The sequence below is a fragment of the Heloderma suspectum genome, chromosome 3 (genome assembly GCF_057233095.1).
Source record: "Heloderma suspectum isolate Gila_16-S chromosome 3, 16-S_ref, whole genome shotgun sequence".
Taxonomy (NCBI): Eukaryota; Metazoa; Chordata; class Lepidosauria; order Squamata; family Helodermatidae; genus Heloderma; species Heloderma suspectum.
The window spans coordinates 80,573,743-80,599,844 of record NC_139460.1 but is presented as its reverse complement, the minus strand read 5'-3'; positions in this window follow the sequence as shown (position 1 = coordinate 80,599,844).

The following is a 26,102-nucleotide window of genomic DNA, read 5'->3' as shown; positions in this document are numbered from 1 at the left end:
TTACACAAGCGGGACCCGCCACTTACACAAGGGAGATTTAGCGCTTCCTAGGGGAAGTCCCAAAATGAGCGGAAACGCTCATTTCTGGAATGAAGCAGGTCGGCGGAGCTCCCCTATGTGAGATCTGCTGACGTGCCTCCTTCCAGAAATAAGTGTTTCTGCTTGTTTTGGTTTGTCTTGGAAGTGCTAAATCACCATTGCACAAATGGTGGGGGCCACTTTCACATTGGAATTGGCAGGGCAAAAGAGAATTGGGATTTCTCTTGGTTTCTGCTCTTTTTTTGCCATCATTCAGGAATAGTTAAATTCAGAATTCCGACTGCATAATTTTTAACGTCTTAAAATATGAAAATGGATAGATATATTGCATTACAGATTGCAGGTTTATGTTAGGAAAAATAACAGAAGGAAAGTCAACCATTATTAAATACTTTGTGTCTAAGGCAGATTTGAAGCTATCTCAGCTCTGAGTACAAAATGAGAAATTTTGAGCTCAATTGAACATTAAATTTTCCAAATGTATCACAATTATAGAAACATCTGTGCTAGGTAACTTAGGAAAGATCTTATATGAACATAAATTGTGTTAAATAATCCTCAAAATGTCTTATTTCTTACATAAATAGATACATTTAAAATATACAGTGCCTAACCATCAAATATATATTTTAGAACCTTCAGCTCAGAAATAGCCCTAGAAGAGGGGTTAATCTAAGTTTTATGTAAATAATATTCACCTTAATATTTTTCCTTAACATTTTGCTAGTGTGGAACAGATGCATGTCGCAACAGCTCCATGGAGCAGTTATTTAAATGTTATGTTTTATTTCTAATTTTGTTCAAGGCTGGAAAAAAAATGTGGCTATGTTATCCTCTGTACAGAGCAGCATTAATTTGTGTTGAAAGTGAGTGACAAGATAAGGATCTTTCCAAAGATAGCATCCTATCTGGCACACCTGTAGTTAGCTATCCAATGATAAAAGTGTTGCCCACAGGTTCACAATCTACAAAGAAAGTGAATTAAATACAAGGGCATGGGATCTGGGACAAAGGGTGCACAGCTTCAAATTAGGGTCCCCAACATGGGGAAATACTGTTTTTCTTACAGAGACAGGTCCTTAAAAAGCTCCTGCCCAATTAGAATTAATTGGATTCACAATCTGAGATCTGCCCTTGGAGTAAAAGAACACAATCCCACATAGCAAGCTTAGTTTAAGATGAAAGATTCATTTATTATAAGAAAAGGCCTTTCATATACTTACTCACTCATTTATTTTATTAGTACCCCACATGCACTGCTGCCACACAGGGAAAGGTTATTTAATAGTTTCATCCTCAGCCATGATATTTTATCACCATCATCATCATCAGATATCTTTCTGAAAAATGTCTTAGGGTGACTTAAAGACAGGGATTAAAATATATAAAATTTTAAACAATTGAAGGGGCAATCCTATGGCTGCTAGACAGCCATAGGATATGGTGTTTTCAAGGAACTGACCTCCCCCCACTTCCGCGCTGCCTCTGAGGCAGTGTGGAACAGCCCTGTCCTCTGTGCTCACAAGAGGAGCATGGAGTGGCCAGAAAGGGGTGTGTCTGGGGATGTTCCAGGGCAGGGAGAGTGTAGCTGCTTGTACGACACATCCTATGTGTTGTATAGCAGCCTCCTTCCCTGCTCCGTACTCCCACGGCTAGACAGACGCAATCAGCTGTCTAGCCGAAAAAGCAGGAGTGTGGAGGGAATGATCTCCTCTGTGCTTCTCCTGCCCTGCTTTGGATAGGCAGTCACCTCTGAGTTCAGAGGCGGACACCTATCTCGAAAGGATTGCACCCTAAAACAGCTAAAAACAGCTAAAAACAATAAAGAATAAAATACCAGGACCTGATAAAACAAGTATATTAAAAAGTGCCATCATATGTCATCAGGTACCTGGGAGTAGAGAAACTCCCTCTTTCCATCTTAACTTGGCACAGAAATGATGATAATGTTTGTGCCAGGTGGACCTCACTAGGGAATGTGTTCCACGATCCAAATATTTCACAATATTGTCACCAGTAGGGATTTTTCCTCCTAAGCCGCAAAGACCCATGGGAAGGGTGGTTATTGGTAAAATCACAAGAGAAGGAAATATTAACTTCCCTCCCTCCTTGCATGGTGGAATCTCAATAAAAAACCAGTTCCCCAACTATAAAAAGAAATAAGTCAAAGAAATATGTTTTTATGTAGTTTCAGCTTTAATTAAAAAGACCACTGGGAGAAGGAGCATGGCAAACTGCATGTAATAGCAAGCTTGTATTTTAAGGAAATGAGCTTGCTAGGTACCTGGAGCAGGATCTTCTTGGGAGTGGCACTAATTTGAAACTCCCTGTCAAGAGAAGCTTGCCTTTCAAAATACTCATATTATTTATTTTAATCATTTAATTAAAATTGGCAGTTTGAGAGAGCCCTAGCTTTGGCTAGCTGTTTTTTTAAGCAGTTGGCACTGAGATTTATCTCTTGTACGCATTTTTGTACGCATTTTTGTATACATCCACCCATTGACTAAAGCATGTGTATGCGTATTTTTTTAATGTATGCATTTTTCTTTGAGCACTTCACACTTCTATCTCTTTCTTTCTTTCTTTCTTTCTTTTTGAACTGTGCATTTCAACTAATGTGGGGTTATTTTTGTTCTACAGAGCACATTTGGAAGTCCTTAAATGTACAGATTTTTTAATGCAAAATGTATCCGGTCCTTGTCAGTTTCAAGTGGTTGCAGATTGAAGAAAACTGTTTTAAAAATTGGTCAGATCAGATTCCTCACTCATCCCTACATTTATGGAAGTGTTCTCCCATCTTTAGAAGGCAAAGCAATGAGACTTTCAGAGAACAAAGAGTAATGAGACTACTGAGAATACAGTGTTCTATGTGTGTTGCCTGTTAAGTGGGCAGAAGAGAATTTTATGATGACTATAAGAAATGAATGTTTCTACAAACAGCTACATGACTGAGCCTCTAATGACTTTGCTTTTGCAAAGTAACCTAAAAATTGGCTTAAAAATATAACAGTGAATGCTATATTTTTGATGTAAGCTGCTGTCTGCAATTTTTCCACAGTGTTGAAAACATTAGAGCTGAGTTGAATTTTTACTCTCAAACAAGTTTGAGGAAAAACATGTACTCTTGAGGGATGCAAAAAACCATTCCCTTTCTGTGCTGTTTTTCATTTCCCCACTCTGCTGCTGGATTGCATAATTTTTTAAAAGGCCTTCTTTCCCCTTCACTATATGTTTTGTAGGTATCATGGAGTGAGCATGATGACATTGCAAAGCCACAGATAAAAAAAAGGCTTAGCCCACTTAGTGATGTCAATAACTGAGGGGGTTTTTTGTGTGTGAAACAAGCTATGTTGCCCTCACTCTGAAACCCCAATGGAGTCTTTTGCAGTTTTACTCTTAACATCTTATACAAACTTCCAGGGGGCTGCTCTTTTCTTTTCATATAAACTTTAAAATGGCTACCTGCCCTTAAACAACTCTCTCCTTTTGGGCCCTAAGTATAAGAAAGATAATGGGCAGGGTCAATGGCCCTGTTGGGTTCTGAGCTCATTCTCCCAGTAGGGGTGTGCATCCACTTCAGACAAAGCCCCAATGGAAAGCCAGTGTAGTGTAGTCTTTCAAGTGTTGGACTGGGGCTTGGGAGATCCAGGTTCTAGTCCCCACTTGGCTATGAAGTTCACTGGTGCTTTGGACCAGTCACTGACCAGTATGCTGATGACACACAGCTCTATTTCTCCTTTTCATCTTCTTCAGGTGAGGCTGTAGATGTGCTAAATCGGTGCAACAATGAACTGGATGAGGGCTAATAAACTGAAACGTAATCCAGACAAGACTGAGATGCTGTTGGTGGGTGGTTCTGCTAACCAAATGGAGGGTACTCATGTTCTGGATGGGGTTGCACTCCCCTTGAAGGAGCAGGTTCATAGCCTGGGGGTCCTCCTGGATCCATCTGTGTCACTGGAGGCTCAAGTAGCCTCAGTGGCATGGAGTGCCTTCTACCAGCTTCAGTTGGTGGCCCAGCTACACCCCTATCTGGACAGGAATAGCCTGGCTTCAGTTGTCTATGCTCTGGTAATCTCCAAGTTAGATTACTGGAATGCACTCTATGTGGGGCTGACGTTGAAGACAGTTCAGAAGCTGCAGCTTGTGCAAAATGTGGCAGCCACACTGATAACAGGGACCAGAAGATCTGAACATATAAGACTGATTCTGGCCCACTTGCCCTGGCTACCCATATGCTTCCAAGCCCAATTCAAAGTGCTGGTTTTGATGCCAGGTTAAAATTGCTTTTTTTGGTGCCAGGTTAAAATTGCTCTCCTCTCTGTCATGTATTTGGCAGCATATAATGAGCCTCTTGATTGTCTCTGGCTGATTGTTTTAAACTGTTTTAGATATATGTTGGGGTGTGTGTGTGTGTGTGTTTGTTTGTTTTATGTCATTATGTGAATGGTTTTTATATTTTGTATACTGTATTTTAATGGTTTTTCATTTTTGTGAAACACCCAGAGAGCTTTGGCTATAGGATGGTATAGAAATATAATGAATGAATGAATGAATGAATGAATGAATGACTCTCAGACCAACCCACCTTGCAGAGTTGTTGTGAGGGTAAAATGGAGAGGAAGAGGATCATGTAAGCCACCTTGGGTTCCTTGGAGGAAAAATATAGAGATATGAATGAATGAATGAATGAGTCTGAGCACAACCTACTTCAGTGAGTGGTTGTTGTGAGGATAAAATGAAGAGGAGGAGGAGGATTATGTAGGCTGCCTTGGTTTCCTTAAGAAGGAAAACAGGCAGGATAGAAATGCGATAGATAAATAAATAAATAAATAAATAAATAAGTAAGTAAATCACCACCACCACCACTTAAGAAAGAATGTGGGTCTTGTCTGATATGGACTGAAGCAAAGCAAGCTACTTCTGAAGCTTCAGACCTGCATTAGACCTTCAGAAGGATGTTTTTACAGCCCAGCCTACCCCCTTTGTCCTATTCATGTTTGTATGTATACATTTAATGAATTTATAGACCACTTGATGATATCTAAAAAGATATCTTATAACAGTTTACAGCATAAAAATTTAAAATACATAATGCCCACAGTTAAAATATTTTAAAGCAGACAATATAAAATGTCTCCATTAAAACATCTAAAACGAAACCAAAATGGCACTCAATTAAAGTCTTCAAAATCAGGAATTGACAGTCAGCAAACTGGACAGCACAGTCAGTCAGGGAAGGCCTGGGTGAAAAGAAGCCACAGTTGGACTTTTGGAGCCTCCCATATACCAAAGGGAGGAGTATTCCACAACGTAGGTGCCACTACAAAGAAGGTCCATTTCTGGGTTGCTGGCTGCCATATGGCCATTTCCAGGTTGCAGTACAACTAACAAGGGCCTCCTCCAATGATCTTAGCAATCAAATGGGTCTATATTGGGGAAGGCAATCTGTCAGGGAACCTGGTCCCAAGTTGTCTAGAGCTTGATATGCCAGCAACAAGAACTTGAACCTGGCTTGATAGGTAATAGGAAGCCAGTGCAGTGGCTTCTAGACTGTGTGTGGCCAGGTATCCCAATCAGCATCCATTCCAGGATCCGTTCCATCCGTTCCACTGCAGCTTCTGGGCTAAGTACAAGGGTAGCCACATAAACTATTACAGTAATCTAAATGTGAGATTACCAGTGCATGGACTAGAGTGGCCAGCCTATCCCTTTCCAGGAAATGGCATAGTTGGCATATCACCTGAAGCTAAAGGTCCTCTTTACCACAGAAATCACCTGGGCTTCTAATGACGATAATGAATCCAAGAGCACCCCCAGACTATGTAGCAGTTCTTTCAGGGGGAGTGCAGTCTCATCTTGGACAGGCAAATTCCCCAGTTTCAGTACCCAGGAACCACCCACCCAGACAGTCTGCATCTTGCTGGGATTGATACTTTTTATGAACCTCCCCCAAGCTCTCCATAAAAAGAAAATGCCAGGAGAGATTTGGGACAGCCTATCTTAGATGAATGTGGATATTATAAACTGTGTCAGTGACTGCCTTTAAGGTCCATCACTGGCCAGCCCCCATTGGAGGATTTCACACCAGTGGCTGGTGAACGTGGGCAAGAGGGTGCTGTTGCACTCATGTCTGGTGGTGGGTTTTCTGTGTGCAGCCACTGTGTGAACAGAATGCTGGACTAGATGGACCCTTGGTCTGATCCAGCATGGCTCTTCTTATGTTCTTATTTTCTCAGCTTGAGGATAAGGCCTCTTCTAGTCCTCTTTCCCCTTCAAAGGGAAGCAGGCAAACTCCTCACCCCCGCCCCCTAAGCCAGACACTGAATTGGAACACCAAAATCAATTACATTTATTAGAATAATACTCTATTACTTCATCTGGACCATGTGTTCTTGATCTTCCTCTCAGCTTCTGGGGTCACAAAGGGGGAAATATCTCCTGCTGGCCATGTAAACAAATTGCCAAACATTCTTGCAAAGAGTGTTGTTGTTCAGTTGTTCAGTCGTGTCCGACTCTTCGTGACCCCATGGACCATAGCACGCCAGGCCTTCCTGTCCTGCGCTCTCTCCTGGAGTGTGCTCAAGTTCATATTCATTGCATTGCAAAGAGTACAGATGAATTATTGAAAGAGATTTCCATTGACACTTGTGAACATGTTTGTGAAGAGCTTCTAGCAGTTTTTAACTCAGCTCTACTCCTTACACACATGAACTCTGTCATGCACACTGTCTGCTCCCTTCCAAGGAAAGTTATCTTTTCCTCTTGAGAGAGAAAAATAAAGTGTGTTATCTGAATCTAAGAGAACGATTTGGCATGTGCTGTGCTGAGCAATGAATCGCTAACCATTCATAGGAATAACTTCCTTAATTTCACGTCTGTGTCGTTTAAAAAAATAAAAACCTTATATCAAACTAAAACTTTCTTTCTGCAAGAAATGGTGAGCTCTCTTTCCATAGCAAATCCCAAATAGGATTCAACTGTATTCAACTCAGTGGGGAGCTGCCACTTTCATTCTGTGCCCTAGAGAGTTGAAAGATTTCTGAAATTATGTTACTGCAGGCTGATTTAGAGATGGAGTATTTATTTTTCAAAAATCATAAACAGTAGGTTCACATTTTTAAAGGATGCCTTTCCAAAGAACCTGGAGGCAAGCCCTGCACAAAAAGTTTAATCCCGCCTCCTTTTTAAATCACACTGATTTTGTTTCAGCCATGTTCCAATTGGTGACATATACCTGTTACTGTGCAATGACAAAGTTAAGGCCCATTTGTAGCTGCACCCGGTTAGACCCCAGAATCCTGTTTCTAGCTGCTCTCCAACCTATTCTTTCCTGTTTTTTAACAGCAGAAACATTACTTGAGCTCTGAATAATAAGGTACCATATTATGTTTTGCTTAAAAATTCCTTGGGGAGATTTAACTTGACACTATAACATAACATAAGATATAAAATGAAATGGCCCCTAGACAGCATATGAGGGGCATAGGATGAAATGGATCTCCCCCTCTGAGTCGGGAGACAGAGCTTCAATGTCAGTGGAGGAGTTCTGACTATGGATTCCTTTCCCAAGCCTCTGCCAGCCACTGCAGAAGGCTCCACAGTGGTCCCTTCTCCTGACTCCACTTTTGGGAAGGGAAGAAATAGATGTGTTCCAGGTGGTCTGACTTGACTTGCTCTGACTCGAGTCCATATCAGATTGTGAGCGGTGCGTTTTCTTTTTCAAATGAAACTCTGTGCATACTTCCAAGTTTATTTTTCCGAATGTACCCATCAGCTGTGCACATCTTTGAAATGTATGCATTCTTCTCCTACTGATTAGAGCATATTTGTGCACATTTTTAAAAAGTATGCATTTTTTCATGCACATTTTTCAAATGTGTGCATGCTGTGGAACAATGTTGTTTTTTTTTTTGTCCCCGAATCATACTGCAAGCTTGGAAACGTGCAGACTTCAACCACAGATTGCATCGGAGTCCATGTTTGGTCTGGAAGGCACAAACTGGGTAAATTCTGATGAGAAATGGACTGAAACAAATTTCTCATCCATCCCTAGTCCTCCCCAGTGACAGAAGGTTTTGACACAGGTGAAGCAACCCTGGGATGAAGAACCAGCTGGAGCTCCAGCCGGTGCTTTGTGTCATGCCTGATTCACCCACGCCACAACATCACTGATGGGAGAAGACACAGCAAGGTTGATGAGGCCACAGCTGAAGTTGCAGCTGGAGTGCTCCAGTCACAGCCTTGGTTGGGGCCAATGGGGGAAAGTGTGGTGAGGGCGAAGTAGCCCTGGATGAAGCCATGTATGAAGTTATCCAGCCACAGCTGCAGCTGGGAATGGTTTGGCCACCCCATGTCCTTTCCAACGGGAGAAGGGGTAGTTCAGGCAATGCCCTTAGTGCACCACTCACCCCTCTAATTTGAAAACGGGCATTGCTCTTAGCATGCCACTCACCCTTCCAATTTGAAGGGTGAGTGGCATGCTAAGAGCAATGCTCCTGTTAGGTCTGGTTAATGATTGCAGAGAGGGGATGGGGAATCCCCTGTTATCTCCAATAAGTGATCAGAGGTGATGGGGAATTCCTGTTCCAAGCCCCCAGATACTCCTGGGTACAGGGCTTGGGCAGGGGCAGGGCCCATGGAGAGAGCCATATCCTCAGAGGGCTGGATGGGGAATGTCAGCAGGCTGGATATTCCCATGGGCCAGAGGATCCCCTCCACTGACCTACTGGATTACATACAATAATTGTTCCTATGGATCATATTGGCCAGAGGGTTCCTTATGAACATGCTCATGCAAAGTTCATTTTGTTAAGGTATTTCTTGGCAAGGAGCTATTCTGAAAGGAATGCTGTGGTTTTGAGTAGATGTGATAGGGGAGGGAGGCTGCTTACCCTTTTTTTCTGCTAAGTGTTTCTTCTCTAAATCGGCCCCAAGGTCCCAATCCAGGCCTGAAGGTGTGTTCGCATCCTCCTCACTAGCTTCACCCCCTCCCTCGCCGTTTTCATTCTTTTCCACATCCGGAGGGCTGTCTGCAGAGGGCAGTCTTGTCTGTCCATGGAAGTTCTCCCCAAGATTTTAGAATCCTAATTCTTGAAATGAAACCATGGTTACCATTAGTTAAGTATTTATAATTCCATTGAACATAGGCAAACATACAAGAAAGCAGATTCAAATGGGAAGAAGGTGGGAAGAGGACAATACTGTAATTATAGATTTCTTTTCAGCACCCAGGGAAATTCAATGATTAAAAAACATGCTGGTTGAAGACCAGAGTTAAGACTATCTCATGTTGGCTCATGAGCTCCACAAAGCCAGGAAACTGGAAGCTAAGGCTGATGTCTTAACTGATGTGCCCCATGATCAGTGATGATGATGTGCAATGTCACAAATTGTGCTTGCTTACAATTTACCCTCCATGTACCCACACTTTTCCTTAGCAAAGAAGTCCCATGTTGTCCTGGGCCTGTATTGCCTTATGAAGCATCTAGCATCTTGCCTTACTTCTAGAAGATGACTGTTCAACCCATCCTGCCAGCTATTGATGTAAGTGACAAACTTGCATGGGTCAACTCACAGGAGGACTTCTCTAGCAAAACAATAAGGCTCAGATGCTTCATAAGGCAATATAGGACCAGGACAACATGTGTACAAGGAGGGAAAGTTGTAAGAAAGCACAATTTTTGACATTGCACTACATCATCACTGATCACAGGGGACATCAGTTAAGGCATCAGCCTTACCTTCCAATTTCCTGGCTTTCTGAAGCTTGGGTCAACATGAAATAGCCTTAACTCTGGCCTTAAACTGGCAGATAGATAGAAGATTAGATAGATAGACAGACAGAGAGACAGACAGAGAGACAGACAGACAGATAGACAGATAGACAGATAGACAGATAGATGATTGAATAGTTCATTGACTTTATGCCAGACTTGGTCTAGACAGTCCATCTTATAGAAGATACCTTCAAACAGAGTACTATGCCAGCTCTACAAAATAGAGGACTGGCCTCTGGGAAGTAGGACAACTGTGGCCACTGATATTGCAAGCTTTGCATAGACAGGAAAATAGCTTGAGAGAAGTGAAATATGTTTGTGCATCTCACAGTTCTGTTTAGAGAGTAAGTCAGTGTCAAGCTGTCAAAGTGAAGGGTAGGGGGTAATTGATGTGAGATTATGCAGCCACCAACTACATGTAAGTACGGGTGTATGAAACATACTCACCAGTCAGCTGGGGGGGGTCCGTGGGGGGGAAGGTGATCTGTCCCTCCCCCAGAATCCTCCCTGGCTGGCTCCACTCTGCAGCAAGTCCACAGAGCTGCTGGCTGGGCCCGTCCGCAGCCGGACTTCCGGCCGCTGCCACACAAATGGCATCCGATGTAGCAGATACCATTTCCGTCCCTGCCTTTTGCCATGATATGCTATGTAAATCTTTAGGTAGCATATCACAGCAAAGAGCAGGGATGCAAATAGTGTAGCGGATGCTATTTTCATCCCTGCTCTTTGCCGCGATAGGCTACGTCAATCGTCACGTAGCCTATCACGGGTGACTTTTTTTTTTTTTTTAAAAAGTGTGTACGGATAATGGCGGCCCCCATAGGGAGCCGCCATTCACGTTCCTTATTTAGTCGCTGTAGTCTACGTAAATGTTTACGTAGACTACAGTGAAAATAAGGGCAACGCAAATAGCGTTGCCCTTATTTTCGCCGTAGTCTACGTAAATCTTTACGTAGACTACAGCGACCAAATAAAGAACGGGAATGGCGGCTCCCTATGGGGGCCGCCATTATCCGTACACACTTTTTTTTTTTTAAAGTCACCCGTGATAGGCTATGTGATGATTGACGTAGCCTATCACGGCTGACTTTGCAAATCTAGCCATGATAGGCTACGTGAATCGTTACGTAGCCTATCAGGGGGCGTTTTTTTTTTCTTTTATTGCAATGGCGGCGGCGGCAGGCGGTCAAAAGACCGGCTGCCGCTCCCGCCCCGCTCGAACACCCGCCGAACCGCCAGCCGGACCCGCCGCCGGGAGGGACATTCGGCGAAGGTAAGTCCCGTCCCGGGGGGGTGCGGGATGCGGGGGAGGTTCGGAGGATATCTCCCCGAAACTTGTTCAGGGGGCCGAACACGTTGGCGCTCAGCCCCCCGAAGTTTCGGGGAGAAATTCTCCGCCAACCCTACTACGGCGAAAATAAGGGCAACGCAAATAGCGTTGCCCTTATTTTCGCCATAGTCTACGTAATCTTTACGTAGACTACAGCGACCAAATAAGGAACGTGAATCTAGCCGTGATAGGCTACGTTAAAAAAAAAAAGCGCGTACGGATAATGGCGGCGCCCATAGGGAGCCGCCATTCCTGTTCCTTATTTGGTCGCTGTAGTCTACATAAAGATTTATTTGCGTTGCCCTTATTTTCGCCGTAGTCTATGTAGTTGCCCTTATTTTCGCCGTAGTCTACGTAAACATTTATGTAGACTACAGCGACTAAATAAGGAACGCGAATGGCGGCTCCCTATGGGGGCCGCCATTAGCGTACGTGCTTTTTTTTTTTTTTTAAAGTCACCTGTGATAGGCTACATGACGATTGACATAGCCTATCATGGCTGACTTTGCAGATCTAGCCATGATAGGCTACGTGAATCGTCACGTAGCCTATCAGGGGGCGTGGTTTTTTTTTTTTTTAACCTTTCGAGTTCGCGGCCGGGCGAGGCAGGAAGCCTCCTCCCTGGCCTGAATTTCGGCCGGGCGAGGCAGGAAGCCTCCTCCCCGGCCTGAATTTCGGCCGGGGCAAGGCGGGAAGCCTCCCCCCCGGCCTGAACTTTGCGGGGGGAGCAGCGAAGCGCCTCCCTCCCACCGCGAACGTCCTTCGACGACAGGTAAGCGACTTTCGTCCACCCCTAGGCAGACTAATATGATCTCATTTTTGATCAGGTCACCTTCCTTGTGGACTGTGGGAATGCTGTGGACATCATATACCTCGACTTCAGCAAAGCTTTTGACAAAGTGCCCCATGATATCCTGATTAGCAATCTAGCTAAAAGTAGGCTAGGTGAAACAACGATACGGTGGATCCACAGCTGGCTACAGAATCAGACTCAAAGAATGCTTATCAATGGGATCCTCTCAAATTGGGGAGAGGTACAAGTGGCGTACCACAGGACTTAGTCCTGGGCCCAGTGCTCTTCAACATTTTTATTAATGACTTGGAGGAGGAGGTGCAGGGAATGCTGATCAAATCTGCAGATGACACAAAATTGGGTGGGATAGCTAATACCCTGGAAGACAGAAACAAAATTCAAAGTGATCTTTATAGGCTGGAGTGCTGGGCAGAAAACAACAGAATGAAATTTAACAGGGATAGCGTTGCCCTTATTTTCGCTGTAGTCTACATAAATCTTTACGTAGACTACAGCGACCAAATAAGGAACGCGAATGGTGGCTCCCTATGGGGGCCGCCATTAGCGTACGCACTTTTTTTTTTTTTTAAAGTCACCCGTGATAGGCTATGTGACGATTGACGTAGCCTATCATGGCTGACTTTGCAAATCTAGCCGTGATAGGCTACGTTAATCGTCACGTACCCTATCAGGGGGCGTTCTTTTTTTAAAAAAAAAACTTTCGAGTTCGCGGCTGGGCGAGGCGGGAAGCCTCCCCCCCGGCCTGAATTTCAGCCGGGGCGAGGCGGGAAGCCTCCCCCCCCGGCCTGAACTTCATGGGGGGAGCAGCAAAGTGCCTCCCCCCCACCGCGAACAACCTTCGAGGACAGGTAAGGGACTTTCGTCCACCCCTATATGTGCAACAAGCAAAAGAGGCTACGTTTCAGAAAATGGTAAGGGACTACTGCCATTATAGTTGGAGGGTTGTATTTGTTTTGGTGGGGGAGAAAGGGCCATACGTCAGTGGAAGAACAAAATGCTTTGCAAGCAGAACATCATAGGTTCAGTCCCCAATGTCTTTAGTCTTGTCTGAAAACATGGATAGCCAACACTTTCTGAGTTAGATGAGCCCACATTTTGACTCAATGACCAGTTTCGCATGATCGCAGGGTGTTTAATTAGCCATGGTGGCTTTTTAACCACCCTGTGCCTGCCAGTCATGTGTCAGGGGGATTCACATAATTACTCTCAGCAGTGCAGCTTGTTGTGTCATGTGAACCTGGCTGGGGGGAGGGGTTTGTTCCCATGGGTAACAAGCTACTCAGAACACTAGAACAGCCAGTGGGTTCAGGGTGGCTTGCTACCATGGGAACCCTGGCCAGGTTTGCATGACATGACAAGCTGAGCTGTCAAGGTAATTATGCTAATCCCTCTGGCACACAACCACCATGTGCGGTGGGGGAAATAAGTCACCATGGCTTACTTCCCCAACCACGATGGTGGAAACTGGGCCAATATAAGGCAGCTTCCTATGTTACACATATGTTTTATTCAAACTAATTATTATGGTTCAAATTTCAAAGTAAAGTGCATGTGAGACCTTGAACAGAATGTTGTAATGTGTTCTCCTTTCCTGTTCAGAGTTCCAGCTAGCCAGACAGCCATATTTCCCCACAGCAGGCCATTCCAACCCCTCTCAGTTTTCCATTTCTCTTTTCCAATTAGGGATGGGTGAGAAATTCATTTCAATTCAGTTTTGAGAAGAACTTACCAAAATGCATAAAGATATTCATATTCAGGATGGAAAGAATGTGAGGGTTTGGGGTTTTTTTTTTTTTAATTGAATGTGGGAGAAACTGGAACAGACAGATGCATCCATCCAGGCCCTGGAGTTTGAGTGCTTAACTCTTAAAAGTCTGGGTGTTTGAATCCCTGTCTATTCAGTCATATTAGAGGTGCCAAATTATGGCTGCTTGCCACCTCTTTTTTCTCAGACAAGCTCCTCACCTTTAACAGAGACATGGCAGGCAGGTAAATATGGTCCTCTTATTGTTGAGAAAAGTTGTACCTGTTAAATTTGCTCAGTGCAGATGGGTGAGAATTCCCTTTCAGTGTGATTTTGATAAGAATTTACCAAAATGATAATTTATTAAAATGCACACATTTCTTCATATTCAGTACAGAGAAAACTTGAGAACAAAAAAATTCAAATGCAGGAAAAAGCAAAACTGACAGATTCACCCATTTCCAACTGACACTCAACATTCAGTAGCTGTTGAGTATGCTCAGCCCTCTTTGGGTTTTTATGCCTTAGTTCTTTTTTTACGTTTGTATTTATGCCAACCTTGGGTCCCCCCCCCCCCCGGCATGCTGATTCCACCTTTTAGGTGATGCCATTTTAGCTCTATTTCTGTTGACACTCACCACCTGAGTTCACTGTTAAAGAAAAGAAGGATGTGCAATAAAATGTTGTAGTATGGATTACTCCTGTTTATAATGTGGCATGCCCCTGGTTTTCTCCACCCACCACCCCACCCCAGTCAGCCAGCAGCAGTCCATGGCCACCAAACATGCTGAGTCCTCACTGGGCTGTTTTTACAGTCCCTCCCAATTAGGGTTCCCCCCCCCAAAGCTTTTATGTACTTCTGCAAACCTTGGGGTTCCCCCAAGCCTGCTGATATCTCCCCTTTGTGTGTGAATGGTGCAGTTTTAGCTCCATAAGTATCCACGGGCAGTTTGCTATTACTAAGATGATGTTAGAATCAATCATCTTCATATAAAACAGGTCTTTAAAATGTTCAAATAACTAGTCTAATCTGGGGTGCTTTTCTTTTCCCACCTGAAATTTAAAATTTATACTGGTTCTAACATTCACTCAAAAATCTGCATCTTATCAAAGCTCGATCATGCTGTAACTGCTGATTAACCCACATTTGTTTCTTTTAAAAAGTACAAAAATAAACTTGATGTTGTTGTTGCTGTTTTTTATTCTCAGAAACAAATGGGAGTAGAGAAAACGTGTGTATGGTATATTCCAAGACAGGCTTGTAAAAGAGATTTCCTAAATCTTTGTAGTCTAAGATTCATGATTAGCAGAACACTTTGGGATATAAACCTGAAATCAAGGGCTTACAAGCAGGTCCTGGAATCCACTCAAAGCAGCTTCAGTGATGGTAATTAGACTTTGACCCAACTCCGTCATCTTCAGTTGTTAGAGGGCTGTGCGGATAACATGACCTGAAACTTTATAGTAACACTTTCATCTGCATTCTACAGCATTTAATTAAATTTTCAATTAATCATTATTTGAATGCTGGGTCTCCTGCTGCTGCAATATATTTGATTAAGAATTAGGCCATGTGTAAGCCTACATTAGTAAACCCAAATTAAGCTTTTCATAAAAGCTAATTTGCCAATCACAGCTTTCAGACCAACAAAACACTACGGGGATTTTTATTTTATTTTATTTTATTTTTCAGATTATGTGTCTTTATTTAAGACCAGGCTTCCATTTTTATTATCTATAGTTCTATTAATGCTCAGTTAAACACACACACACACACACACACACACACGTTCGTAACTCCTCACCCATCCCACTACAGATATACTGAAAAGTACCACTCATTTCTTTTTAACTAAAGGAGGATATCTCACTTATTACTACTATATAACTATTGAGCTGCTGTTGCTGAATGTGTCCAGTGCCCATTTCAGTGCATGTTCACACCCAAGGTGAAAGTGAATGAAAGATACATGGTGACTTCCACCTTGGCAGTTTATGCTTGTCGGGACCACTGGGCAACCAAAGCAGAAATCAAGATAGCAGTTGTTGCGTTATCAAGCCAGCTCCATCTTATCAGAGTTTTCATTGGAAAAAAAAGGTCAGCCAAGGCTAAGATACCAATAATTCGGAATGTGGTAAAATTTAGCAGCTGATCTGGCCCAACCTTAAATGACTACTAGAATCAAAATATGCTTGAATCCAGTTACATTACTGCTACTATTTGCTTATTAGCTTTAACATATTCTAATTACAATATAAATATACAAAAATGAAGTATATTTAAAAACACAAACACCAAAAACTTAGTAAAGATCTTGTTTCACATTCATTTCACTCTACCAATCCAGTATCAGGGTCAAATGTACCCCAAGAAAGCCATACAAATGAAATGCCTAATGGAAGAAATTAAGCATGACATAATTCACAAGTTTTAAAAAATCATGCCTGTATAAGAAATTTATTTATTTATTTATTTACTTATTTAAAACATTTGTGTCCTGCCCTATATCATTAAGATCTCAGGGCAGTGTACAGATAAAATAAATTTAAACGGTATAAAACAATAAATAATTTAAACAGTTAAAACACATTAATCCATTCAGCAAGCTAATCCCAATTTAAAAATCTAAAACAATAAAACAGTTAAAACAGTGTGCAACTTTAGGAAATTCAATTAGCGCTCAGAGGCTTTGGTGAAAAGCTGTGTTTTAACTTGACACCGAAATGAAACCAATATCTGCACAATTGGCCCACCAAGGAGAGGGCATTCCACAACTGGGGTGCCACAGCAGAGAAGGCCCTCTCCCATGCCCCACCATAGTGTATTTCTCATCCTGGTGGGATGTGGAGGAGGGCTTCTCCAACAGATCTCAATCCTTGGGCAGGCATATATAGGGATGGCGTAGAATTCCGCCATGGACTCCAATGAGGCTGGATTCTAAAGAATCCGGCCCCTCGGATTCTGTGGCAGAACAGACCACCCACCTCTGCCATCCCGCGAAGTTTCCCCAGAACGGATCCTACCTGCCACCAGCTGTGTCCGGTCCATCCGCTGCCATCTGCTTCCAGTTGGCAGAAGCAAATGGCATCCAGCATAGCGGATGCAATTTAAGTCCCTTCTTTTTGCTGTGATAGGCTACGTAAAGATTTACATAGCCTATCACAGCAAAAAGTGGGGACTCAAATGGCATCTGCTACGCCAGACACCATTTGCGTCCACAGACCAGCAGCAGACGGAAGTCTGGCTGCAGATGGACCCAGCCAGCAGCTCCGCGGACTCACCACAGAGCGGAGCTGGCCAGGGAGGATTCCAGAGGGAGGGATGGATCGCCTCCCCCACCCCCACAGACCCCCCAGTGGACTGGTGAGTGGGTTTTGTACACCCCTAGGCATATATAGGGAGAGGCGCTCCCTCAAATATCAAGCTCCCAAGCCACTTAAGGCTTTAAATGACATCACCAGCACCTTGAATTCTGACCTGAAGCTTTTTGGCAGCCAGTGCAAGTCCTTTAAAGCTGGTGTTATATGATCTTTATGTGATATTCCAGTCAACAACCTAGCTGCTGCATTTTGCACTAGCTGCAACTTCCAAGTCATCTTCATGAGCAGCCCCATGTAAAGTGCATTGCAGTAGTCTAATTGGGAAGTTATCAGCATGTGCACTACTGTGGCTAGGTTATTCCTATCCAGGAAAGGCTGGAGCTGGAGGATCAGCCAAAGCTGGCCCCAAATACTCCAGGCCATGGAGTCCATCTGGGGTCCAGTGACAGGAATGAATCTAGGAGTACTCCCAAGCTACTCACCTGCTCCTTGAGCGGGAGTGCAACCCCATCCAGGACAGGTCGTTTACTTAATTCCCAGACTCGGGAACCACCAGTCCACAGAGCTTCCATCTTGTCAGGATTTAGCTTCAGTATATTGGCCATCATCCAAGCCATTACAGCCTCCAGGCACTGATCCAGCACCTTCACCACCTTAGATGACTCTGATGACAGGGAGAAGTAGAGCTGAGCATCATCAGCATACTGCTGGCACCCCACCCCAAAACTCCTAATGACAGCACCCAACAGCTTTGGTAGATGTTGAACAGCATGGGGGATAGAATAGAACCCTGTGGCACCTAACAGCTTAATTGCCATTGGGTAAAACAGGAATCCTCCAATACCACTTTTTGGAATCATCCCTGCAGGTAGGAGCAGCAGCACCATTGTAACACAGTGCTCCCAACTCCCATCCTGCAGAGCCAATCCAGTAAGATACCATGATCTATGGTATCAAAAGCTGCTGAGAGATCCAGGAAGATCAACAGGGTAGCGCTCCCTCTGTCTTTCACCCAGAGTAGGTCATCAGTCAGAGCAATGGAGGCCATTTCAGTGCTGTACGTACCCTGGCCTGAAACCAGACTGAAATGGGTCCAGATAATCAGTTTCCTCCAAGAATGTCTGAAGCTGCCCAGCCACCACATGCTCAAGCAGCTTGGCCCAAAAGGGGATATTAGCGATGGGGCGATAGTTCTCATGTACTGTACCTCTGGGTCCAGGGAGGTCCTCTTCAGGAGAGGGTCACTACAGCCTCTTTCGAGGCTGCAGAAACCACCCCCTGACAAAGTGGAGACACACCCAATCAATCCCCCCCCCCGCTAGATCATATTAACCAAGATGAGCAACGGTCAAGCTTACATGTGGTGGGATGGACTGATTCAAGTGTCCTGTCCACATCATCAGGCTGCAACAACTGAAACTGATCCTAGGAAACAGAACCAGACAGAACACTGGACACCTCCCCAGACTCTGCAATAACTGTGGCATCAAGTTCTGAGTGAATATGAGTGACTTTCTCCTTGAAGTGCCTAGCAAATGTATTTAGGGATGGCAGAGAATTCCGCCACGGATCTCGGTGAGGCCAAATGCCAGTGCATTCGGCCCCCTGAAATCTTTGACGGAATGGCCTGCCATCCCCCCACCCCCCCACGGATCCCCCCCGGGACGAGACTTACCTGGGGCGGATCTTCTGGGCGGTGGCGGCGGCAGCTCCAGCGGCAGCTTTGGTGGTGGCAGCTGGTCTTCCGACCAGCTGCCGCCACCGCCATTTGCAGTCTTGTCAGGGTTTTTTTTGTTTTTTTTACAAGACATGATAGGCTACATAAAGACTTGCGTAGCCTATCATGTCTGGCTTAAAAACAACAACAACAACGCGCATATGCAAATGGCGGTGTCCGCCATTTGTGTTCCTTACTTTTGGCTGTCTTAGTGTACGTAAATATTTACGTAGACTAAGATGGACAAAAATAAGGAACGCAAATGGCTGCGGCCGTAGCCACCGCCATTTGTGTACGTGCATTTTTTTGTGTGTTTTTAAGCCAGACGTGATAGGCTATGTAAGCCTTTACATAGCCTATCATAGCTGACTACAGGGATGCACACGGTGGCGGCTATGGCCGCCGCCATTTGCATCCCTGCTAGCCAGCGGCCGGACGTCCGGCTGCTGGTGGAGCCGGCCGGCGGCTCCATGGAATCCCCATGGAGCAGAGCCGGCCAGCCAGGATTCCGGGGGGAGGGACAGAGCCCCTCCCCCCCCAGCGGAACCCGGCGGAGCCAGGTAAGGGGAGTTTCATACATCCCTAAATGTATTACAGCAAATGACCGAGGATTCCAATTCTGATTTCCCTGAGCCCAAGCCGTATCCCAACAGCCTCTTCATCACTCAGAACAATTCTGCTGGGCAACATTTCGAGGATGAGATAATAAAGGTGTAATAAGATTTTTTTTTGGCCATCCTCACTGCCGTGTAATAGGCACAATGAGGAATCTTTGCTAATCTCCAATCATATCATACTCACAGCAAGACCTGCGCCACCTGCACTCTAGCCATCATCCAGCCTGTTTCATTGCCTGTAGATCTTTTGTAAACCAAGGTGAATTACAGGCTCCACGGCACCAGAGTGGGCACTTGGGAGCGATTGCATCGATGGCCTTTCCCACCTCACTATTCCATATCCCTTTACCACTAAAACAATATAGTTGAGCATAAGTCATCAAGGTCAATAATACTCCATAGTGTACAGTACAAAAACCTACACAAAATGTATGTGGGGTCTGACCGACCATATGCTTTTAAAAAACATAAACAATATATATTGTGCCATACATATAACATAATTATAACAGTTTCACAAGAATAACTCTGAAATAATCATGCATTGTGAATTACAGGTAGCAACAACAAAGCTCAGGGACTGACTGTGCAGCCACAGCACAAGCCTTTTGAGTAGCCTATGCACATTTCACAACTGCATGAGTAGGACAGACAAAACAATTACATGGAGAAGATGGTTGCTACATTTTTTTTGTCATTGCATCAACTGCAGAGACTGGCTCCTTCTCTTGGTGCCTTCAGTGTCAGGCTCTACCAGTTCTACTCAGACACTTCACTAATCTCTTCACCCCCTGTGAATGGTGTTTTATTCTGTTGCTATCATTGGGCAGGTGGGGGGAGGCAGGCGGGAACTTCAGAGAAATCTTCAAGGGAGGCTGTGTGGGGAGTTTTCCCCCAATTCCTTTCTTGCTTGCTTCTGCCTTAACAACATTATAAAGTGGCCAAGTGGTCTTCATTCTTTTCTTTTACTTCTTCCCACTGGTCTACAGCATTCCTCAGACACTCAAGCTTGCTGGAATGAAATTTAAATGACCCTCATGACTCTCTGTAGATTGTCAGCCTTGTCAGGTTTCCTGGAGTGCCCATGGAAATGTGTGGTGGTTTCCATGGAAACTCCAGCAAATGCTCAGTTACCTTGTAATGTTATTAAAATAAGAGCAAGAATAAACTAGACATGCAAACTTCACCCTGAAAATTTCTAAGAAATGTCTTCTTCTGAACACAAAGTTTATTAGCATTTCTATTCACTTCTCCCCCTCTGTGAAATCACTGGTAGTCTTGATGCTGCCTCTCTTGACATTCCAGGAAAGCTGGCCATGTCCCTAGATTCAATCTAAGGTTTGATCACCTCTAGATCAAGATCCACTAGGAACAGAATGGGACTGCTCTCATGACATGATAGCCCACAATGGGTTATTTAACCCACGGTGAGGCTATGGTGCATGCAGGCAATGTGCTCCTTCCATTTTGAATATGCAACCCCCACTCAGGGGTTGTCATGTCATGGGAGCCCAGGGAGTGTGGGTTATGCAAGAAATAAACAACCCTCACATAACCCATGGTCTGTTCTAGGGTTGTGTAATGGTTGTTTATCCCTCACATAACCCACACTCACTGGGTTTTCACAACATGATAACCCCCAGGTGGGGGTTGGATATGCAAGCTGGCACTCATGCGTGCTGACAAGCTGCTGTGTGTCATCTGAACCTGATCAATATTTTGAGATGTTCACACCATTCTGGGATGTTCAGCTTCAAACAATATAGGCATTTGAACACTGCCCACTATGTTCAAAAGTAATTTGCTGCCACTTGTTTTTTATATTTACTGTAAGCAACTCCTAGAACTTTCCATTACAGAGCAGCATATTAATGTTGTAAATAAATAAATGCATTTGGAAGTGTAAATGGAGTCTATCTGGTCATAGGAGTTACTTTTAATCTGTGGAGATCTAATAGATATGACAAGTAAATAATAAATTTAAACATTTTGTGGGATCCCTTTGACCCCTTCCAGCTTATGTGAGTGTTATTTCAGTTGTCCTATTATTCCAGTATGAGTGGAATTGACCCCCAAAACTACAAGCGTAAACTATTTCATGAAATTGTATTATTTTTTCAGTGCTGTCAGGGAAAAGTTGACCCCACCTGTCAACAGAAGATTAAATATGTTCTCCTTTATAATGGGGGGAGGAGGGGTTGCCTATAAACAAACATGTCTTAAAAAAACCAGTATATGAATAATAATACTGTAAATCAAACCCTTTTTAAAAGAATCACAAGATAACTCATTTAATCCTCTGGAGGCTTCAACCTGGACAGCTCCTGTAGCATGTGACTTGTCTTGCTTGTTTGAGACAACATTTTTGAGACATATTTATTCTTTGCTTATAGACCATTATGGTTTGGGTTGTGAAAGCTGATTTATGGAGGTTTGTGAGTGTGTGTTTTCATGTGTGGGATTGGACTAAATGTCCTTTAAATCTCTTTCCACTTTCTGATCAATTACTCTCACAATACTCTGAATCTCTATTAGGCTTTATATAGGGGAAATTCTCAGCTACTTAAAGGATATCATTTCTGCAGCAGTAGCTGTTTGGACAACACTTACATGTCCTTCATCTTACAATGAAACGCACACTACCTCTTGTATGGAAAATATGGAAACACTACCAGTTATATGGAAAATAAAACATCATTTGAGCCTTTTTTACATTTGCCAGTACAAAAAAAAGCCTAGAAGAGATTGTAAAAGGATGTTCTTAATACATAGGAGTTTGGGACTTCAGTAGAATTATATTTCTTATGTAACAAGCACTGGGATGTTCAGTGCCAACAATGGAAGGAAGAAAAATAATCCAAACGGATTTTTTGTAAGCAATTTGTAATCATAGTGGTATGAGGAGAAATTGATATGAGGGAGACCAGAAATGATGTGATCCAGTTCAAAGGGTTTGTTTGTTTGTTTGTTTGTTTGTTTCGCAGTACTATGCTTGATACAATTTTCCCGTGATAAAAGGTACCCTAATGTATGTTATGGCTTTACCACATGAACTGATACTATTCCATGCCACTGCCCCTTCCTCAGGGCAGTGGAGACAGTCCACAGGATAGTGAAGGTCCACAGATTAAGCATATAGCATATATTATCATTTAATGATGCTCACATAGGATTATTGAAAACTCTGCCAAAATTTTATTGTGCTATTTCTCCAGTCATTCCCACAAAGCTGGTATTAACTGCAGAGGGGGCAGGGGGGGGACAGGTACCATACAGGTACCTAAGAACATAAGAAGAGCCATCATGCTGGATCAAACTAAGGGTTCATCTGGTCCAGCATTCTGTTCACACAGTGGCCAACAAGCTGCCCACAGCAAACTCACAAACAGGACATGAGTGCAACAGCACCCTCCTGCCCATGTTCCCCAGCAACTGCTGTACATAGGCATACTGCCTCTGGTTCTGGAGGTGGCTCATAGCCCTCCAGCCTAGTAGCCATTGATAGACTTCTCCTCCATGAATTTGTCTAATCCCCTCATAGCCACCCAAGTTGGTGGCCATCAGTATATCTTGAGGTAGCAAAATCCATAGGTTAATTATGTGCTCTGTGAAGAAGTACTTCCTTTATCTGTCCTGAATCTTCCACCAATCAGCTACCAGTCCTTCTTTCTCTCTATTCAGTGGCTAATATAGCAGCTTCAGAGGGGAGCAATATTGGATTGTGGCCATGGCACAATGGAAAGAGGTTAACATTTGTTTCCCAGCACCACATCCTATCAGGTGGCTGCTTTTTAATCAAAGAAAAATACATGAGTAAGAGAAATGCTGGTGAACAAAGGGGTAAGGCCAGAGGTTAAGCCCATAACATCGATTGTAGCAGCTACATGAAGCCCCATCACAGGAAAGTAATTTTGGGCATTGACTAACTTACGAATTGGGTTTATTATAGTCTTCAAATTGTACAATCCCTCATAATCTTTATTCAGACAATGCTGCTACCAGGAAGGTCTTCTTTCACTGCTTTAATGTCTGAAAGTGGGCCAAGATTCCCTTTGCTTGGATATATTTGTGTTAGCATGCAAGGGAGCAAGCAAAGTAAATTCAGATTCCATTAAGCAGATGAATTTGAGCAGTGTCACCTCAAGATAAAGTGTAAACAGGTGTAGTATAGGGCGTTATGACCTGCTCCATGAGCTGAAAATATCACTTTCTGAGAAGATAATACACTTCCTTGTCCTCATTTAATCCTGATCCTCTTTAGAGCTCAGCCTAACAGCTTTACTGAATTATTACAACTATATTCTCAGGTAGAAGAGGAATATTTAGGAGGCAAGCTGCGATATCAAACTCCTAACGAAAGGCTTTTATCTGCAATAGCCAACAAATAACAGGCATCAGATCTGCTGGAATCTCAAACTACATCAGTGTCAGTTCCTGAAGGAAGAATAGGATTTTCATTTAAAAAAAAAAAAAAAAAACTTTAGCCAGGACAATATGATGCTGCCAATACTATTCTTAAAATCCCTGAGCATCCTAAAATATGTGTCTAATGTATGTATGTAGTGTATCCTCAAGAGAACGGAGGATTGATTAAATTTTGAGTCCAATAATATTATGATGCTTTCATTTCCTTGTTGTGTATAAACTGATAATCAGGCAACTTCATTCATTGTAAGGAATGCATGAATATTCATCATAGCTAACACCATTAGTAGCCGATGAACATCAGAAAAATGAAAGCGAAAAAAAAGCACCCCAAAGGAAAGAATGGTACTGTGAAAATATGTGGCAAGAGGACAGGACTATATGCCTCATGCAACAGATCATGCAAATACAGTGGCCTGGGTGACATGAATGTTGTCAGATGAAGGAAGAGGCTGACCAAAGAACCGTTTGGTAAGAAATGGAGAGTGGGGTGGGCTGAACTTTGGAAGTGTATTGTCTATACTGACTAGCAGAGTCTCACCAGGTTTTCAGACAGAGGCCTTTCCCAGCCCTACCTCATATTCCTGGGGATTATCCTGGGACCTTCTTAATGTGAATGACATCGTCTACCACTGAGTTATGCCCTGTCCCTCTGTGGATCCTGCTCAATTTCCTGAACAGCTCATTGAGTCATTCATGGGATACCAGATTTTCCTAACTGGCCTATATGTGTACAGCAACTGCATGTGCAGCTTGCTATATGCTTGTGCATCTCTCCATATGTGTGGAAGCCTGTTTCTGCATGGTAATAGCCCCTAGTGGATCAGGGTGATAATCTACTAATTATGCGAAGGTTGAAGCCCTATGCAGGCATTCATCTGTTCACGAGTAGGGCAAAAGTGACATGGGTGCAAACATAAGCCCTGCCCCAACATCTATGTGCCCGGCTTCCAGTTAGAACTTGGTGTGTTGAGTGTGAAGGTCTGTATAAGGCTCTGTAAACACATTCAGCTGAATGAGTTTACCGAGATTCTGTGAGTGTGAACTTTGCATTATCACGGTTCACAAGGTTAACAGAGACCTATACAGACCTTTGCGCTCAATGCACAAACATCTGACTGACAGCCAGGTCAAGGGGACATTGTGGGCAGGCGTACATGCACACCCATGTCTCCCTACACACATTTGCCCTACACGCGAGCAGGCCAATGCCTCCATTGGGCTTGTATTTTACTCATAAGTGGTGAAGATGTTCATTGAATGAATGAATAGTGCTCTTCAAGTACTTGAAAGGTTGTCACAGAGAGGAAGGCCAGGATCTCTTCTCCATCATCCCAGAATGCAGGACACGGAATCATGGGATCAAGTGACAGGAAGCCAGATTCCAGCTGAACATCAGGAAAAACTTCCTGACTGTTAGAGCAATACGACAATGGAACCAATTACCCAGGGAGGTGGTGGGCTCTCCCACACTGGAGTCATTCAAGACGAGGCTGGACAGCCATCTGTCAGGGATGCTCTGACTTGGATTCCTGCACTGAGCAGAGGGTTGGACTTGATGGTCTTATAGGCCCCTTCCAACCCTACTATTTGATGAGTCGATGATTCAATGATTCAATGATTCTATGAATGTAGTACACCTAAACCTATTTACTCAGAAGTAAAACACTCTGATTTACTTACAAGTAGGATTGCATAGGGTTGCAGTCCAACCAAATCTAGATGGGTTTGTCAGAATAATCTCAATAAGGATGTTATTTGGGAAGCCAAAACAATGGCATCTGTTGATAACTTTGCTTGCTTTTGGCAAAAGCACTCTTTATGCTCCATTATGATATCTAAAACTTACTAAGAGCTATCTGTTTTTGCTGAGTATCAAGGCAATCTTCCAAATTAATAAAGACTGTGTCCTAAACAGATTTCAGTAATGTCATGGGATCATATAGTTCCTTCTGTAGCAGTTTTCTGTGTCTGAATAGAGGTCTAGAGAATATTAGACTGTTCCTAGTGTTACTGATGTCAATTCAAGATTCTGTGTGGCACTGGATTTCAATTGTTCTTGCAGCTCCTTCAGAAATGTGTATAACTATGACCCTTTTGACTATGCTTTGGTAATATGTTTATGGGGCTTATACCAAATATTTTATCCTTTCTGTTGTTTAACCCAAAGTTATTTTTAGCTTTTGGTCTTGGTGTAAATATTTCTTTAAATAAATGTTTCCCCTTCTAGACTGTATTGGTAATAATAGGTTCCAAAATCATCACTGCCCATATAAACTAGAGGGGAAACCACATCGTGTCTCCAGCTAAGAATAG